Source organism: Heterocephalus glaber, unplaced genomic scaffold, assembly GCF_053883595.1.
Source record: "Heterocephalus glaber isolate CG9 unplaced genomic scaffold, H.glaber_assembly_v1.0 deba00001781, whole genome shotgun sequence".
In the NCBI taxonomy this organism is placed as follows: Eukaryota; Metazoa; Chordata; class Mammalia; order Rodentia; family Bathyergidae; genus Heterocephalus; species Heterocephalus glaber.
The window spans coordinates 3905194-3925404 of record NW_028258467.1 but is presented as its reverse complement, the minus strand read 5'-3'; the positions used below and the strand labels follow the sequence as shown (position 1 = coordinate 3925404).

General features: G+C 43.5%; 1 protein-coding gene across 13 annotated transcripts in view; it reads right to left on the bottom strand.

The window, feature by feature from the left end:
• The window catches only part of Flywch1 (FLYWCH-type zinc finger 1), a 35846-nt gene extending 18686 nt beyond the window's left edge, over window positions 1–17160 (bottom strand). Inside the window, exons 1-5 of one of the 13 annotated variants that reach the window (XM_087202960.1) lie at window positions 12350–12588; window positions 11436–11602; window positions 9848–9961; window positions 6943–7032; window positions 5362–5420 (exon numbers count right to left, since the gene is read on the bottom strand). The gene's annotated coding sequence lies outside the window, so the exon portion shown is untranslated. Of the gene's footprint in view, window positions 1–5361; window positions 5421–6942; window positions 7033–9847; window positions 9962–11435; window positions 11603–12349; window positions 12637–16966 lie in introns of those variants that run through there. The other 12 variants (XM_013065645.3, XM_013065644.3, XM_013065647.3 and 9 more) reach the window with 12 other exon arrangements.
• Window positions 17161–20211: the final 3051 nt, after the last annotated feature.

Here is a 20211-nt window from a genome sequence, read left to right as displayed (position 1 = left end):
TTGGAATCAGACTTTTCAGCAATGCTGAAATTGTTCGGACTTTGGCAACTCTTAGAGATGGACTAAAAGCCTTCTGAGTAAAGGAATGCACATGAGTCTTTGGGGGTCCAAGGTTGGAATGTTAAATTTGGGTCCAGATGTCCCCCTAAAGCCTCATATGGTCATAAGTGGCTTTTCAGAGATGGCTGAATCTAGAGTGTGTGATGCTGGGATTAAGGGCATGTGATTACTAAAGTACTACGCTGATAGGTTTGGCACCGCCCTAATCCCAGTAGTCTGGATAAGATAAAAGGGGCAGAAAGATGCTGTTAAGGTCCCTTGTTGTTTTTGCTTGCTTTGCTACTTTGTGGGCACCGTGAACTGTTTCTCCTCTGCCAAGTCTCTCTGCCAAGCCACCCTGCCTTGGAGCCAGCCAATTATAGACTGAAACTTCTACAAACTGTGAGCTAAATAAATTTTTATTCCTTTAACTTTGGGTTTCGGTTATTTTATCTCAGCAATGAGAGAAAAGTAACTAAGACAACCACAAATCTGATCATTTATGTATGCAGGCACCTCTGCGGTGACACTATTTCCACCTGTGACTCTGAACTGGTTTCAGTGGTTTGCTGTGCCCAACAGTGTGGCAGGAACAGGTTATGTGAGCCATAAGCCCTCACCTCATGGGCCAAGAGGGGGAAGGTTTACCGAAGGCCACACACAGACACTGTGGTGCTGCCAGGCCCAGAGGCCAGAGGCTATCATCTGGTATCTTGTGGCTTGGCAGCCCCACACCAGCTATGCAGACACTTGAAGGAGTCTGGGAAACCACAGTGGGACAGGCCAGGTACCCAGAGCCCAGAGCAATGACTAATTACTGTTATTGTGCATGTGCAGTGCTGGGGATGGAACCCAGGGCTTCATGCATGTGAGGCAAGCACTCTACCACTTAGCTATATCCCCAGCCCTTTCTATTTTGAGACAGGGTCTCACTATGTTGCCAAGTTGGCCCTGAACTTGTGATTCTCCTACCTTAGCCTCCTGAATAACTGGGATTACAGGTATGTATCACCATGTCCAGCTAATTGGTATTTTTTAAGGCAGGAAGTCCGGAGGTCATTTGTTACATAGCAGTAACCAAATATATAACTGATATATCTGGTAGGTCACTGAACCTAGTGGGTTGGTAGATGGGATCATATGAATAGTTGCAAAGTAACTGACATAAATGTATTCCTAAGTACCATATTACACAAATGCAGATGATCACATATAAAAGGCTTGTAACCCAATGAAGAAAACAAAAATATTAAGCATAAGGAACAGGAAATGAGAATTAAGCATTTAAAAACAACTGTAGCCAGCTGTGGTGATGCATGCCAAGATCCTGTCTATAAGTAAGTAAGTAAATAAATAAATAAGGCGGGAAAGTATGAAGGCTCTGGGTTTAATTCCCAATGCCTAGGAAAAAAACTGCAACATAAAGTATGCCAGGAAAATACTATATGAGTCAACTTGTGTGAGGTCCCTACCAGTACTCAAATCCAGAGAGACAGAAAGTAGTATGGTGTGTGTCAGGAGATGAACAGAAGGAATGGGGACTTACTCTTTAATGGCAACAGCTGCAGTTGAGGAAGAAGTCCTCCTGGAGATAGCAGGGGTGATGGTTGCATAATGGTGAATGTATGTTGCTGAACTACACACTTAAAAATGATTAAGACTGTCAGGCATGGTGGTGCACAGCTGTAATTCAGTTACTTGGGAGGCTGAGGCAAGAGCATTACAAGTTTGATCCCAGCCTGGGCAACTTAGCAGGACCCTGTCTCAAGATGAAAAAGGAAAAAAAAAGGTAAAAAGGGCTAGGGGGATGTATAGCTCAGTGGTAGAGCATTTGCCTAGCATGAGCAAGGCCTTGGGTTCAATCCCTAGTATTAGGAAGAGAGAGAGGTGGGGGGGGGGGATTAAGATGGAAATTTTATGGTATTATTTTACCATATGCACAAAACCCACCTGTAATTCCCATCTCCCTAACATCATTGGTAAACAATACAGGATTTCTGAATAACTAAAGTTATCTCTCCTTGGGGCCAGCATTGTAGCTCAGTGGCGCAGTGCCTGCCTGGTAAGCGTGAGGCCCTGAGTTTGATTCCCAGTACCAAAAATACAAAAGTTCTCTCTCCCTATGATTAGGTGTTTTACATTTTTGAGCTGAGAGCGAAGGTCAGTATATAGCACTTATCTAGCATGCATGTAGCCCTAAGTATAATTCTCAGCCCCACCAGAAAAATAAAAAAGAATTTTACATTTTCTCTTATTTGCAATTTTTCCATTTTGGATGGTCACCTAGTAAGCTCTTGTTCCTCTCTACTGCCAGCTTAGTGTGAAAGCCTTGGGTTCAATCCCCAGTACCAAAATCCAAAATACCACTGAATTGTACACTGTAGATGGGGAAATTATATATGAGTTATACCTTGGTAAAGTTGTCAAAAAACAATCCTTGTAGGTCTGACCCACATACCAAGGTCACATGTACCATAGACAGCTTTACCAAAGCTCTTTACCTTGGCCTGGTTTCCTCATCCACAGAGATGGTTGGAAGAAATCACAGTTGTAAGGTTTACTAAGTTTTGATATTATATTCTAAAACCTATGCATAAATCTTTTTAAAATGTTAAGAATACCAGTAGGTTATACATAATTCTGCCACCCAAATGCACAACTATTTCCATTTTTATATTAGTGCCTCTAATGCACTTTATTTGCCTAGCACTCGGAATGTTAAAGCATGTGGTTTGCCACTGTGCTCCTCCCTAGAGTAGGAAGTCTCCACCTGCAGACCAGATGGAGCCCTTGTGAAAGATTGAAGCTTTATGTGATGTAGGTGAGTACAGATTTAAATCCTCAGCAGCAGGTAACCACAAAAGGGCGATGCTGCTCTCTTAAAAGGTTCCTATGTCCTTGGTAAAATTAAATGGGGAAAAATGATTTCAAAACAAGAATTTGGCCATTTTTCCATATTGGGAGTTAAAAAAGAATTCTCCTAATGTTTTATTTATGAAAAGTATTAGCCAAATACAATTAATAAATTGAACAAAAACTGTATTTTCTAGAGGAGTAAAATTCTTCACAAATAGACCAAAATATTACTAGGACACCCACACTACCTTCAAGTAAGTACCTTTAGCCCTTGAGGCACTCAGCTTCCTTATATTTCTTCTCTCCCTGGGTCATATTTGTGTTGTTTTGGTTGTTTTTAGTACTGGGGATTGAGCCTGAGGGCACTTCACTACTCAGCTACATCCCCAGCCCTTTTTTATTTTTTATTTTGAGATGGGATCTTATTAAATTGGGCTTGAACTTGTAGTTCTCCTGCCTCAACCTCCCTCAGTGTTGGGATTACAGGTGTGCGCTACCAAGTCCAGCATCATATTTGTTATTTATGACTAATTTTATTCTATGTGCTCATAACTTTATAACATTTAAAGCTAGACATGGTGGTGCATAGCTATAATCCCCATGCTGGGAGGCTGAGACAGGAGGATCACAAGTTCAAGGTCAGCTTGGACTACTTAGTGAAAGCCTCTCTCAAAAACCAAAAACCAAAAACAAACCAGCAAACATTTCAGTAACTAGAAAGCAATAAATACAAATGTTAAAAGTAGTGAAAATGGTGATTTTTATCTTAAGTTTTTTTGTTCTCAATATTGTTTATAATGTGCATAAATTCTTTTGAGAGTGGGAAAGTATTCACTTTAAGGATATACTGCATTTCATAACTTCTTCTCCAACTCCATAACTCAGATAAAAACAGGGCTCCCACCCTTGTGCAATGTAGTATGCAGAGCTCCAAAATGTCAGACATTTATGAACCCAGGAGAAGCCTGTAGACACCTTCCAGTGGTCAAGGTCATCCTCGCCAGCCTTAAGGCCTGTCAGCACCATGGGTTCTGAGAACCAACTCCAATGCCTCCCATTCTAATCACACCAACCCCAAGCCCAAGCCCCATCCTGAGCTACTCAGCAACTTAGTGGGACTGCCTCAAAATAACAAATTAAAACAGCCGGGGCTATAACTCAGTGCAAAGTTTCTGGGGTTCAATCCCGAGTACTACACACACACACACACAAAGAATCTAAAGGACCATGACTTCAGCATTTCTGCTACCAAAGACTAATGATATAGAGTGCACAACACTAAGTCTTGGGATTAATTATTTCTTTTTTAGTCCATTATTTCATTTTATCTTCCAAATAGCCTCACCAATTAGACTGGTGTTCTTCGTTTTGGACAGGAGGAATCCAGGACTGTCTCGGGTTCCTGTGATCCAGAGCCAGTCCAGTAAGGTCAGCCACCACTCAAATCTCCTGTGTCTGCCTTTGGGCTAAAGCTCTTTTTTTTTTTTCTGTAATGTTCATAGCAGGTTTATTCATGACAGCCCAAAACTAAGGCCGGGTGTGGTAGCACACATGCCTGTAATCCCAGCTCTCAGGAGGCTGGGGCAGGAAGATCTGTGAGTTCAAGGCCAGCCCGGGCTACAAATCAAGACCTTGTCTCAAAAAAAAAGCCCAAATCTTTATCTATACAATGAATAATGATTAGCAATTTTAAAAAACGGATACACACACTAATATAGATAAATCTCAAAATCATGCTAGGAGCAAGAAGATAAACACAAAAAAACTACATATCATATGTTTCCATTTAAATGAAATCTTGGGAAAGAGAAACTATAGTGACAGCAGATCAGTGGTTGGCCAAGGGCTAGCAGCAAAGAGGGGCATGAGGGAACTTCCTGGGACAGTAGCGATGTTTGACTTGACTATGCTGGTGGCTATACTACTGAACAGATCTGTTAAAATTAATCAAAGTATACAGTTAAAATTGGTGAATCTTTTTGAATTGTAAAGCAGATTTTTAGAAGTACAAATAAGGCTTTCCTTTGACTACCACTCCAAAAATCACTTCCTTCACTCCTTAGGAAGACCGTTTTGCATCTGCCACAGTCTTATCAGGTAAACATGAACTACTGCTGCAAATGGATTCTACTTTAACTTCCTGTTCTACATTCTCTCAAACCTGTGAAGGAAAAAGATCAGTATTTCTATATTACCTTGCACTATTCCCCCACCACTCACTCTACTTGGGAGATCTTTTCATTATAATACTGTATATTACTCTGTATCATTCTAACTCCTGGTAGTGTTCCACAGTATGGGCACACCCCAGTTTGGCCATCTCTGTATCATTCAACCATGTCTACTGTTTGTAGTGTGCCAAGTCTCAGGCATGCAATGAAATTCAAAAATGGACTAGTTCCTAGAGCTTTGAGACAGGGGAGGTTGTCAATAACAATATTAAGAGTTGAGTGTGGTGGTCCACACCTGTTATCCCGGCACTTGGGAGGCTGAGGCAGAAGAATCACCACGAGCTTGAGGCCAGCCTAAAGAACACAGCAAGACCTGGTCTCAAAAAACAAACAAACAAATCCCCACAACACCAAATACAAAATCATAACTATGAAGAGAGGTTATGATGCTTTGAATCTCTGTAGTTTGGAGATCTATTTGGCTAGGTCACAAAAATACTTTTCAAGGGAAAATAACCTAGAAACAGTTCTGAAGGATGGGTGAACATGGCATAACTTGCTTCAAGGTTGGGACTTGGGGGCACTACTAATCCTAAACTTCAGCAACAGCACAGCAGAGGAAATACTTGAAAGGTAGTGAAACTCATGGGGAATTTCCCCCTTTTTTTCTTTTTTGTTATTGGGGATCGGACTCGGGACCTTGCGCTTGTGAGGCAGGCAGCAGAAGGAATTTTCCTTTTAAAAAACACTTTTTATAACACATATGCCTTATTTTGTAATTAGAAAAATAAGGTCATAATTATCTTTTTTTTTTTGGGGGGGGGTTCCAGGGATCGAACTCAGGACCTTGTGCTTTCAAGGTAGGCACAGTGCCACTGCATTAAATCCTCAGCCCTCATAATTATCTTTTAAGGTGAAGAGGCTTTCCATTTGAACCTGAGGAATAAATCTTTCATGCTTCTAAGAGAAAAAGGGTTAAGAAACCATGTTTTCAGGCCGAGGATCTAGCTCAGTGGTGCCGCTGCCTGCCTCGAAAGCATAAGGTCCTGAGTTCGATCCCTGGTACCAAAAAAAAGAAACCATGTTTTTCTTCATTGATTTGTTGTCCATTCCCCCACCTACACACCCCCTCCCCTACTGGGGAGAACCCAGCCTTCTCACACTGGGCCACATCCCCAGCCCTTTCTAAAAAATTTCAGACACGATCTAACTCGTGATCCTCCTGTCTCGGCCTCCCAGGGTGCTGGGGTTCCTAGTGCACAGGCTTGGAGTTCTGTCTTGAAAAAGGATGAGGGACCTTCACTATGACATGGCAAGAGGGCGTAACACTTTAACAGGCTTCTACCCTTTCCGTGCCTGCTGGTCTGCTTTTAACTACAGTACTTATCTCAGGGTTAGGCTCTTAGTGCCACCTGGGCAATATACGTAGCAACATCTGGAGACAATTTTTTTGGTGGTGGGGTTTTGAAATAGGGTCACTCTATGCAGTTCAGGCTGGCCTTAAAGTCACTATGTAGCCTTTGCTGGCCTCAAACTTGAAATGATCCTCCTGCCTCAGGCTCCCAAGTGCTGGGATTACAAGTATGTGCACCACATTGGCCTCTGGAGACAATTTTGGTTGTCAACTAGGCAGTGTGGGAAGAAGCTGGAGGCAGAGGTTTGTAGCCAAACACCCTGCAAGCCTCTCTGCCCACCACAAGGTTCTGCTCTGAAAAGTCAACGGGCCCAGGCCAAGACACCCTGCTTCACACCAGCAGTGCAAACCGAAATAAGTTGAGGCAGAGGACATCCATGTAATGAGGTTAAATACAGTTTCCATGAAATTTTTATTTCAATTCCTTCTGCAATTTTAGTCTATGAGAATTTCTCAGGGTACCTGGTAAAAATGCCGATTCTGGGCTGGAGGTATAACTCAGTGGTAGAGTTGATACTTCACATGTGCTAGGTCCTCGTTTTAATCCCAGCACTGCAAAAAGAAAAATCAAGATTTTTAACAAATACTTCATGAGGCCCATATTGGTACACTATGGGCTGCATCTGGACAAACACTGGACTAGAGGTCCTGAAGAGAGGTGGGCAGCAGCTCTGGCTGACCTGAAATGATCTGAAGTTATTTCTGTTGAGCACCAAGTAAAGGATTTCTATGCTTACCAGGCTTAATCTGCATCACTGTATGGGTTTCCTCACTGGTGTGTTAAATCACTAACATCTGTTTATATCAATGGGCGAGTCATAGTTTCACCCTTTTTGAAATTATCCTTTAAGCAGGTATGGTGGGGCAGGCTTATAATCCTAGCACTCTGGGAGGGTGAGGCAGGAGGATCAAAAGTTCAAGGCCAGCCTGGGCAACTTTTGACTCAGTGAAACCGTTTCAAAATAAAAAATTTTAAAAAGGCTTGGGATATAGTTCAGTGTGAAGGCCCTGGATTCAATCCCCAGTAGCCGCCCCCAACACACATGAAGAAAAGAGAAAGAAATTCTTTAACAATTTTTAAGTTTAAGGAACCCTGGGATACTGTGGGAATCTCAAGAAGGAAAAAATCTGCCCCAAGTTTTAGGTGCTGTGAAATCTGGTAAAGAGAGCTTCTTGGAATTGATATCAAAACAGACCTTTAAAAAAGTCTAATCTGGCGCCTGCCTCACAAACGCAAGGTCCTGAGTTTGATCCCGAGGATTGAGAAAAAAAGAAAAGTCTAATGTAAGCCAGGCATGGTGGTGCACAGGAAGCTGAGGCAAAGTTCAAGGCCAGCCTAGGAAACTTAGTGAGACCCTGTCTCAAAATAAAAGAGGCTGGAGATGTATGTAGCTAAGTGATAGAGCATCCCTAGGTTTGGTCCTCTGTACTATTAAAAAAGGTCTAATCTATGAAGACTTCCAGCAAAGCAAACTCTGTAGGTCTGTACAGTGAACTAACATTATGGTACATCTATATAAATATTAGATTTAATGAGATACACCTTTTTTCATGAGGTCAAATATCTTTCTTTCCTTTTTATTTATTTATTTATTTAAGATTTTTGAGACAGCCTCCTGAGCACTGGTATTACAAGTGTGTCTTTGATGGTTCAACCAAATGGAAAATATGTGCTTCAAGGAAAAACCATGCACTGTTTGGAACACATTCTTCTAGGTTATCTGAGTCTATTCTTTCATTAACTTTTGAGTTATTTTACAACTGTATAAATTACAGATAACTGGAATAAAAAGAAACACTCTAGTGTATGTACAAGTAAATAAATTTTTTCTTTCCATGTAAATAAACACAGATATATAAATAAATTCTCCCACTGTGAAAGAAAGCAGTTTTGCCTCCACCTACACATTAATTTCAATATTTCTGTCCTATAGTTTTCTGGAATCTTCTTTGGATTCTCTTGCACACTGGCAGTAATATCTGACTGGTTCTCCAGCAACAGGTTAAATAAAGTCTTTAAAATGTATTTATTGTATATGTATATTAAGTTTTAAGAGGCGGGATGTACCATGTACAGGTACAAATTCCCTGAATGCTATCATTATGAATGCCAAAAATGCACCAATAAATGTTTTGCTACATTAAAAAAATAGCCGGGGATTTAGCTCATTGATTCTGCCGCCTGCCTCACAAGTACAAGGTCCCGAGTTCAATCCCCAGTATCAAAAAAAATAAAAAAATAAAAAAATAAAAAGTTTTATTTGCTTTGGTTTGGTCTAAGGTACTTTTTTTTTTCAAATCATTCTGTTTATTGGTCCTAAAATCATTAGGTTCTATTTATTTATTATTTATTGGTACCAGGGATCGAACTCAGGACCTTGTGCTTTCAAGGCAGGCACCGGCAGCACTGAGCTAAATCCCTGGCCCTTATTTATTTTTTTTGAGACTGTCTCACTGTGTAGTTGAGGCTGACCTTGAACTCACTATGTAGCTCAGGCTGGTCTTGAGCTCATGGAGATTCTCCTGCCTCAGCCTCCCAAGTACTAGTATTATAGCCATGTTCCATCCAGTCATTAATTTTAAAAATTACATAGGAATTCAGCTTGCACTGCTATAATAAAAGTGAGCATTATTTCATGAAACTTTTTAGTTATACATGTGTATATTTACTCTAGATTGATTTAAAGGTACTTTTGACTTTGCTCATTGTTTTGAGACCTAATGCGTTCATTTTGTAATATTCAACTTTGACTCAACATAGACTTGTTGAGTGAACAGAATATTTTTAGGTCAGGTAGATGTAAATGGGTGTTCAAGAGTCTCAAAGAATTCAGGCATGGTGGTGCACATTTATAATCCCAGCAAGCACTATGGGAGGCTGAGACAGGAGAACTGTAAGCTCAAGTCCAACCTGGGCAACTTAGTGACTTAGTGGGACCCTATCTCAAAATTTAGGGCCAGGGATTTAGCTCAGTGGTTCCACCGCCTGCCTCGCAAGTGCAAGGACCCGAGTTCGATCCCCAGTACAAAAAAAAAATTTTTTTAAAGGACTGTACCTCAGTTCAAAGGTTCTGAGTTCAATTCCTGGTAACACACACACACACACACACAATGATTCTCAAAGTTTCTGTTTCATCAGTCTCTCATCCTCTCTTGCCTCCCTCACAGTTGCAGAGTAGGCTGAGTGTGGCACTAAGACTGCCAGCATGGCACTACTATCCTGCTGGTGGTCTTAAAGGGCCAAGAGCCACAACATTATTAGGAACTGTCAGGAGCCTCTCAAGGTACCCTGGGTCCAAACTCTAACTGCTGAGGTCCTGAAAGACAGAAGTTCTCTCAGAAGTTGATAGTGGAGCAAAAGAATTACCTTCATCTGCAAGAACTACATCATCATCATCTACCCACACCGGGGCTGGGGCTTGGGCTTGGGCTCACTGGCCAGACCTGGGACAAGTCCTGCAATTCCTCTGGCTGTTTTCACCTGTGAAGGAGGAAAAGTGGCAAATAAGATACTGTGAGTGAAATTCTTCTATAAACTATAAATCACTACTCAAGTTCTTTGTGCAGGTTCAGTAGGATCCAGAGGACTGAAAGAAGGTGGAGGGAAGGCCCTGTTATCTAAAAACCTCCTGGATGATCCCAATGGTTCCCCTAACAATAAACTAGGAGGTTTACAGGGTACCCTGCCTGGCTCATGACCCTCCTGTGATTACAAGCAGACACGAATACACACAGCATTAGTCACCCTCCCAGGATTTCATGCACAAACTGTATGCATGCAGCATTATTCCTGGTAGGGGTTGAAGGTGCTGGTGATCCCCCACAAGTTTAAGATTTACTACTCTAAAGCAGGATTTCACAACCTTGCCACCAGTGGCATTTTGGTCTCAATATTTATTTGTTCTGTTCATTGAAGGATGTTTAGTAGCATCCTGGGCTCTACCTGCTACACAGATAGTATCACAACTCCCCTCCCCCTGGCCTTCCCACGTTCTGGACAACTAATGTTAGTAAAATGTCCCCTGACAGGCAAAACTGCTTTAAAGTCACTGCTCTAAAGCAACTTAGAAATGAAGAGAATACAAACTGGGCGCTGTGGCGCATGCCTGTAATCCCAGCACTCAGGAGGCTCAGGCAAGAGGATTGTCACGAGTTTGAGCCCGGCCTAGACTACAGAGTGAGTTCAAGGCCAGCCTGAATTACAGAGCAGCCTTGTAATGAGAGAGAGAGAGAGAGAGAGAGAGAGAGAGAGAGAGAGAGAGAGAGAGAGAGAGAGAGAGAGAGAAAGGTAGAGTACAGACAGGGAGATTCTAGCTAATGAGACCCTCATGTCCCTTGGTATAGCTTGGATATGGAATGTTTTCCAAAGACCCATGTGTTGCAGGTTTCATCTCCAGGGTGATTCTACTGGAAGGTGGTGGAACGTTTAGGAAGTGGGCCTTGTACAAGGTCCTCAGGTCATTGGCACTGTGCCTCGGAAGGGGATAGGAGGATCCCAGCACCTCATTCTTTTGCTTTCTGGCCATGAGGTAAGCAGGCTGCTCCACTGTGTGCTCCTCCCCACTGCCATCTGCCACTGCTCCCAGAAGCCCAAAGCAATGGGTCTGCTTGATCTTGGACTGGAATTTCCAAAAGCATGAGCCAAAATAAACCTTTAATTACCACAGATATTTTATTGTAGTGACAGAAAGCTGATTGATAGCGCCCCCCCATGCCCTAAATCAGAATCTTGGCTAGTTTTACTCCTCCTTTACCTAGCCTAATGTGTCCTCAAATCTCACTCCCTTCAGATCTGATCACACTTATCTTCCATCTCCTTTCCTTTCCTGTCATCTAAGAACTTCCTTCCTCACTGCCTCCTCTTCAGTCCACGCCAAACCTGCACAAACCCACCCACTCCAATTCTCCCCAAGAGTATCGACAGGTTATTCTTCCTGAAGCTTAACTCTCCATACCTCTCCCTTTGTGAAGCTTAGCACACCCTCAGTTCTATATGAGCTCCAGTCCAGCTCCAACTTCACAGTTTCTTCTACAAGTCCAACTCGTGGCATTTGGAGAAGCAAGATAAATCTGACAGAACCACACCAGAAAATAAAAATCAAGCCCTAGAATGATGTTGGCCCTGGAAAACAGAAATGTAAAAATAAAAATATACCTTGCTTTGGAATTAAAGTTTACAGTGATTATCTGATCATGACAGTTCAGTATCCTCCATAATGCAAGGGCTAAAGGAGGGTTTAAAGCAAGGTTTAAAGCTGCCAGACGCATTCGGTCCCGAACGAATCGATGGGTTAGCAAAAGCTTTTTGGAACAGAGTGAAATGAATTACGACAGAGCCAGAATAGATCTGCGTCACGTGCGCTGCGGTGAGCGTCTCCCTTTAAACTTGTGCCTCAGTAACTATACCTACAGACACAAGATATGCACCTTAAACACATTTCTCAGTGTAGGTTCAGTAAAAAAGTTTAGAAGCCATAATGATCAATCTATAGAGTCAGAACTAAAAGGAGAGGGGAGACAACCAGCAAAAAGTGCAAGGTCACCGAGACCTCCGCACGCCTTCACCGGACAGGGCTGGAAGCGTACAGGATGGATGCACCCTCGGTGGGCGGCCGCGGCCGGGGGAAGGCGGACGAATGCGGGATCCCCGATTTGGGGGTGTGAGACTCATTCAATTCAAGGGTCGGGTGGGCTGGGGAAGGCGGGGTGAGGAGAAAGGAGGCGAATCGCAGGTGGCCGACAGGGAATGTGGCGAGCCTGGGGCGCATTGGCGGGTCCCCCTTCCAGCACCACCCCGGGACACGGGAGGGCCGGGCGGGGGGCGTCCGTCCGCGCGGGACCCTCCCCGCCCGTGGGGCCCCGTCCTCACCGACGGCAGCGGGGCCCTCCCTCTCCGGCGACGGAGCCACGACGGGTCCCTCAGCCCCGGCTGCTGCAGCCACAGGAGTAGACCCGGTGGCCCAGGCCCCCTCCAGCCTCCACGACCCCGGCCCGCTCCCCGCCCCCACCTGCCCCTCCGGGAGCGAGCTCCGTGCCCGCGCGCGCCCCCTCGAAGCGTCGGCCTCTCGCAACGCCCCGTGGGCTCCTGGCGAGCATGCGCAGCAGGGCCGCGGAGCCGTTCCTCTGAGTCGCTCCTCCGGGTCTTCCCTGCGCTGCACCGAGCGGACGGCCAGACCAATCAGCGTGCGGGGGCGGAGACCTCTGTCACGGAAGAGCGGAACCAATCCGGGATTGGACAGCCGCGACAGGGGCAGGCGGTGGCCGGATTTACTGCAGGGACCCAATGGGCAGGCGGAGGGCGCTCTCGTCATGGGGAGGCGGGCAGGTGGGCTTGATGGCCATCCAGGGACCCTGCCCAGGATGTGACTGAGCTTACGGAGTTGAGCTTGGTCTTAAATGTATCCTTAGGCCGGTCACTTTCCAGAGCCAGGGGACGGAAATTTCTTATGACTCTCTTTGAAACCTTCAAATGACCCCTACTTCAAAGGCTGGAAAATTTGAGATTCAAAATAAATGATAGCAACTTGTTATAACCTTAACTAAAACTCCATATGTAGATAATGAGGTAAATAAGTAAGCAGGGAGAGGGGAAAGGTTTCGTATGCTCAAAAGCCAACTTAAAAATGCACAAAGAATAATGCAGAAAACCACAGTTTGACACCCATCTTGGTAATAATGGATTTTGGCAAAAGTCACCAATGGGCACACAATGGAGAGTGAGAGTTTAATAAAACAAGTACTTGCACAATCCAAGTTATCTTCCTAAAGGGTCCTTAATGATGACAAAGGGGAATACTAATTTTACAGTCAAGAAATGGTCCTCAAGGTGTAATCTGGGGATTCCTGGAGATCCCTAAGACTTTCAGGCAGTGTGCAAGGTCAAAACTATTGTCAAAATCATTAGCCTTTCAAAATTTCATTCACTTAGAAGTGTAAAATGGAATATTCCAAAAAGGCTACATGATGTGTAATGTAACAGACTGCATGTAGGAGCAGATACGAGAACTGTAGTTTTCTTTTAAACTAACATTAAAGCTAGGCATGGTGATGTAAATCTATAATCACAGCACTCTGGGAGGTTGAAGCAGGAAGATCATGAATTAAAGCCCAACCTGGACAATTTAACCATTTAGTGAGATGCTGTCAAAAAGTTAAAAAACAAAAAAAGGCTGGGGGTGTAACTTGGTGCAAAAGCCCTGGGTTCAATCCTTGCATCAAAAACAAACAAATATTGACATTAAAGAGATTTGCAGGGCCAGGATTTAGCTTAGTGGTTTCTCCACCTGCTGCGCAAGCGTAAGGACTCAAGTTCAATCCCTGTTACCAAAAAAAAAAAAAAAAAAAAAGAGATTTGCAAAAGCCTTAAACAATGGCACTTTTTTTTTTTGGTACCGGGGGTCAAACTCAAGACCTTGCACTTGCAAGGCAGACAGTGGCACCACTGAGCTAAATCCGTGGCCCTCAATGGCACTTTTTCTATTTGGCTGTTGTTTGGGAAACTATTTTAATTTTCATAAAATATGTTAGCACATAAAGTGTTTATTAGTGTTAGATTTTTGGTAACAGCTTTCCTGAAATATAATTCCCATATCGTGCAAGTCATCCATTTAAAAACTGTCCAATTCAGTGAGTATATTAGTTTTCCCATTGCTGGATTTAATACCCAACACCCACAATTTAAAGGAGGAGAAGTTTAATTTGGCTCACAGTTTCAGGGGAGTTAGTCCATAGTCAGATGGCTCCAAGGCAGGAACATCATGGTGGAAAGGTGTGGCAGAGCAAAGCTGCTTAGTTCGTGGCAGATGGGAAGCAGAGCAGGGGAACAGTGCCAGAGAGAAAGGGCTAGGGATCAGACATAGACCCTAAAACCATGCCTCCATGACCCACCCAGACACACCCAGAAGTGTGCTCCACCAATCCCCCAGGTCAGTCTCAAAGCCAGTCAAACTGTGGTGGTGCATGCTACACTAACCACCACAGTGACTTTTACTACTATAGTCACAGAGTTGTGAAAATATCACCACAGTTACACAACCCTTTCATTAGTCAAGAAAGAAACTTGTTAGCCACCACTACCTGCTATACTTTGGATGTGATTTATCCCCCAACGGTTCATGTGTTGGAAGATTGGTTCTTGATGTGGAAGTATAAAGAGGTGGTAGAGCCTTAAAAAAGTAAGGCTTCATGCAAGGTAATTAATTAAGACACTGAAGGCACTGCCCTGGGAAGGGATTAATGCTGGTCTCTAGGAGGGAAATTCTTAGGAGTGAATTAGTTTCCTGAAGAATGTCTTGTTATAAAAAAGAATGAGCCTTTGTGTTGTGTGATGGCATGTGCCTGTAGTCCTAGCTACTTAGGAGGCTGAGACAGGAGGATCACTTGTGCCCACAAGTTTGAGATCAGCCTTGGCAATGTAGCAAGACCCTTTCAAAAAAAAAAAAGTGAGCATTACCTCTGAATTTCTTTTTGTGAATCTCCATGTGGCCTCTCTGCACACAGTATCACTATTGTGATCCCATCTGCCATAAGACCCACAGGACAGCCAAGTGGAACCATACTCTTGAACTTCAAAACTGTGAGCTAAATAAATCTCTTTTCTTTACAAATTATCCAGCCTCAGATATTTTGTCACACCGTTGGAAAACAGACTAAAACACTCTACAATTGTCTTATCTTCTCAATTCTAAGCAACCATTACCTGTTACTACTGCTCTCCTAGGAGGTATGAAGTAGTATCTCTTGAGTTTAATTGCATTTCCCTGATAGATAATGACATTGAGCTTCTCATGAGTATCTTCTTTGAAGAGACATCTATTCAGAATCTAACTAGGCTGTTAATTTTGAGTGTAAGAGTTGTTTATATATTCTAGATATATGTACCTGATTAGATGAATGGAAGCCCCCCTAACTGGGTTATCTCTTCACATTGCCCCAGTTAAGATGGTGTCTTTTGAGCCATAAAAGTTCTTAATTTGGATGATGCCTAATGCATCTGATATTTTTCTTTTGTTGCTTATGTTTTTGATGTCATAGATAAAAAATCATTGCCTAAGAAATTACTGCATAGGGGTGGGGATTTAGCTCAATGGTTTCACTGCCTGCTGCTCAAGCGCAAGGACCCGAGTTCGATCCCTGGTACCAAAAAGAAAAAAAAGAAGAAGAAATCACTGCATAAACCAAATTCACAAAGATTTACCTTTATGTTTTCTTCTAAGAGTCTTTCCAGGCATGGTGGCACATGCCTGTAATCCTAGTATTTGGGAGGCTGAGGGAGGAGGATCTCAGTGAGTTTGAGGCCAACCTGGGCTACATAGTGAGTTCAGAGCAAGCCTGAACTACAAAGTGAGATACTGTCTCAAAAAAAAAAGCAATATTTTCTTCTAAGAGTCTTATGGTATATGGTGTGAAGAGCCTCATTTTTCATTCTTTTGCACGGGGATGGATGTTCTACCAGTCCCCAACTGAATGTTGGAAAAACCATTCTTTCCCCCACTTAAATGTCTTGGTATTTTGTTGAAAATCAATTGACCATAAATGTGAGGGTTCCTTTCTCTATTCTCATTTTATACTTGTGATATACTTATTGTTATGCCAGTGCCCTGCTGACTTCATTATCATTGCTTTGCATTTAATTTTGAAATCAGAGAGCTGGGTGTGGTGGCACACACCTGTAGTCCCATTACTTGGAAGGGTGAGGCAGGAGAAGCACAGCAAGTTCAAGGCCAGCCTGGGCTACATATTGAGTTCAAGGCCAGCCCAGACTACATAGACAGGCCCTGTCTCAAAAAAAAAAAAAAAAAAAAAGTTTTGAAATCAGGGAATATGAGAATATGAGTCCTACAGTCTTGTTTTTTTTTTAGATAGTTTTGTCTATTCTGGGTCCCTTGGAGTTCCTCTGTCATCTGTCAATCTTTTTGAGACTGAATTGCTATAATCTGACATTGCCGAGATTATAGAAATAATTGCCAGGCGTCCTTGCTTTTGTCACTTAACTCTATAGTGTAAACATCCTCCCATATTATAAGCTTACTTTCTGTGTAATGGACTACTAAATTATTTTTTGCACTACTGGAGAATTAATCCAGGGCCTCCAACTAAGCTATATACACTTTTTTTTAATTTAAAAAATTTTTTTTTGGTTCCGGGGATGGAACTGTGGACCTTGTGCTTACAAGGCAGGCGTGGTGCCACTGAGCTAAATCCATGGCCCCAGGGCTAGAATTTCTGCTCTTCCTGCCTCAGCATCCTCCAGTGATGGAATTACAGGATGTGCCACCACACACAAATAGTAATTTTCTTAGACGCTTTGTTTCAGAATTTTGCTATTATCAACTTTCTTGTGGTGTCTAGCTTTATTCTTAACATTTGGAGAATGTAAGTGAAGCATATGTGGGATTGCTTTGTACAAATCTTGTACTGTATTTCTGTAGGTCAAAATGAAAGACAAAACTACAGTCGATCGCAGCCTTTCGGGAGCAGAAAGTACCTTTTTTTTGGTTGGTCCAGCCCTTGCCAACCGTGCGCCGCCACCGCCACTGTACACTTGTCATTCATCCTCCAGCAGCCCAGTGCGGTGGGGACCCGGATGGCTCCGGCGCAGCTTTCCGGGGACACTCGGAGGCCTCCGGCGGAATCTCCGATCCTTGCCCGAACGCCCCACCCATCCTCTGCGTCTCGAAGTCTGCACAGTCGCAGATCCTCCAGCCTCGCCCAGCCTTCGACCCTCATCTCTGCCCCGCCCCCACCCCCTAGGGTAGACGGCTCCCTCTCCACCTCTTCTCCACACTGGGAACTTTCGAGACCCAAATCGACAAAAATCCCTGGCTGGTGCTATCGAGCTTCTGTTATGGGGTGAGGGTGTTGCGGGGATTCAAGAAGCAACAGAAGTGGTAAACTAAATAAGGACCAAAATAGATGATAGATATTGGCAAGTAGGAAGAAAATGTTCAAATGGGAAGGCGAAGGGAGAGGGGAGGAAAGGGAGGGGAGGAAATAGGGATTTAAAAAAAAAAGAATGAAAGAAAAACAATAGAAACAAGGTTTTGTAAAGGGAGAGGGGAAGAAGGATTGAAGGGAAGGGAGGGGAATGGCGAAAAAAATGAATTAAGGTATATTATATACAGGTACAAATTCCCTATGATGAATATCATCACTATGTACATCAATAAAACTAATTCTAAAAATCAAAAAATTTTTTGAAGTAGGGAAAAAAAAAAAAAAAAGAACGGGCGACATAGCTCAGCGGTGCAGCGCCTGCCTAGCAAACACAAGGCCCTTTCAATTACCGGTACCGGAAAAACAAAACAAAACAAAAGGACTGGTAAACTGTAAAATGTACAGCATCAGCCAGGCATGGTGGCACATTCCTGTAATCCTAGCACTCTGGGAGGCTGAAGCAGGAGGATTATAAATTCAAGCCCATCTTGGGCAACTGGGCGACTTAGCGAGTCCCTGTCTCAAAGCAAAGAAAACAAAAGCATAATATTGTGGAAGCTGGTACAGGCTACGGGGAAAATGAAGCAGGAAGGAGGGGCTGCAACTCGTGGTGGAGATCATCTTGGTGGACAGTCGGCTGCTGCAGGGTCAAGTATGCCCCAGCTCCAAGACGCCTGTGCCAGGTCCTTACGAGCTGGGCTGGGGAGTCTGCAGTGCAGGACAGACTGCGACTGCGGGGCCACGACAGCACTCCAGGTGGCGCTCACCGTCTGGACACCGCTGAGGCTCCAGACGACCATCGAGTCCGCGCGCCCTCTAGCGGCCGCCGGGGGCAATCAGCTAGCCAGAGTCTCCAGGGTGGGAAGTCTGGAGGCCCTGGACGAGTTCTCCAAGCTAACCCAGGAGAACGAGAACGCTTATCCAGGAGGAAAATGCACAGAAGTTATGCACTCAAGGGCAAAGTGAAGGATGCTGTCTTCTCCTCCTCCCTCCTCTTCCTCTTTTCTTTCCTTTTTCCCTTAGAACTGAGCTACATCCCTAGCCCTTTTAAAATTTCTTTTATTCTGACAGGATCTCTCTAAATTGCCCAGGTTGAGTTTGAATTTGCTATCTCCTGCCTCAGTCTCCCAGAGGGCTGTGACTGCAGGTGTGAGTCACTGCGCCCTGCTACTATTTTCTTCTTAATAATAGCATTCCGCCCCTAAATGCTCTCAGTGGCTTTTCAGAGGACAGCAGGAGGACCTAGTGGTGCCACACCAAAGCACTGGGTGGGGACACTGATGGCAATGCTGCCCCATGGGCATGACGGGGTCCATCCTGCCTGACCCACCTTTGCTAGGACTGAGTGGTGATGGCTCTCTGAAGTAGTGCCCTCCTCCTTCACTTCCTCTTCACTCCTGCTTCTTTTGCGTGCCCCACCTCCACCAACTGTTCCCCAAAGCTCTTCCTCAGTTGTTCTTTTCATCTGACAAACCAGGTAACCAAGAGCACCCAGTAAAGAAAAAATGTAGTGGATTCCATTCATATATAGAATTAGGACAAAAGCCAGGCATGATAGCGCACACCTGTGATTCCAGCATCAGGGAGGCTGAGGCACGAGAATGCCTTCGAAATCGAGGCCAGCCTAGGCTACTTACTGAAACTGTGTTTCCAGGAAAAAAAGAATTTTTTTCCAAATTATAGTCACAGAATGTAATGTAAACATTACAAACAATGGTGTTGTAAAAGTAAAATGGAGACTTGGAGGAGGAAAATGTGCCCGGTAACTAGTGTTTCCTAAGAGATACTCAGATGCTGAATAATTTTTGTTTTCTTTTTCTTTTTCTTTTGGTACTAGGGATCGAACTCAGGACCTTGCACTTTTGAGGTAGGTGCTGGAACCACTGAGCTAAATCCCTGGCCCTGTTTTGTTTTTCTTGAGACAAGGTCTTACCATGTAGTTCAGGCTGGCCTTGAACTCTCAGTGATCCTCCTGCTTCAAATTTCTGAGTGTTAGGATCACACAGGTATGTGCCATCATGACTGCCTGAGGCTGATTTTGAAAAAATGTTGAAGCTATACACTGGAGTAAAAATAGCCTCTTTAGTAAATGGTGTTGGGAATCCACAGACAGAAGATTGAATCCTTACCCATTATCTCTCATCATGTATAAAACTAAAATCAAAATGGATTACACAACTAAATGTTAAATCAGAAACACTTAATCTACTGGAAGATAAGATAGGTAAACTGAAATCATAGGTGTAGGCAAGGACTATCTGAACAGAACGCCAGCTGCACAGGAAATAGTTCTGAGAATCAACCAAAGGGGATCATATTAAATTTAAAAGCTTCTGCATAGCAAATGAAATAAGCCACAGAGTGGTCTATCCTACAGAATAGAAAAACTTTTTGCCAGTGATTCTTCAGACAGAGGATTCATTATCTAGAATATATAAAGAACTCAAAAAAATTAGACCCCCCCAAATAAAAGATCCAATCAAAAAATAGGCATCTGAAATGAATAGACACTTCATAGAAATACAAATGGCAGCCAGGGACTTGGCTCAGTGGTGCTGCCACCTGCCTCACAAGCGCAAGGTCCCAACAAGTTTGATCCCTGGTACCAAAAAAAAAAAAGTACAAATGGCCAATAAATACGTAAAGAAATGCTCACCATTGCTGGCCATTAGAGAAATGCAAATTAAAACAACAGTGAGATTCCATCTTACCCCAGAAAGAATGGCTATCATCAAGAAATCAAATAACAAATGGTGGAGAGGCTATGGGGAAAAAGGAACTCTCTATACTGTTGGT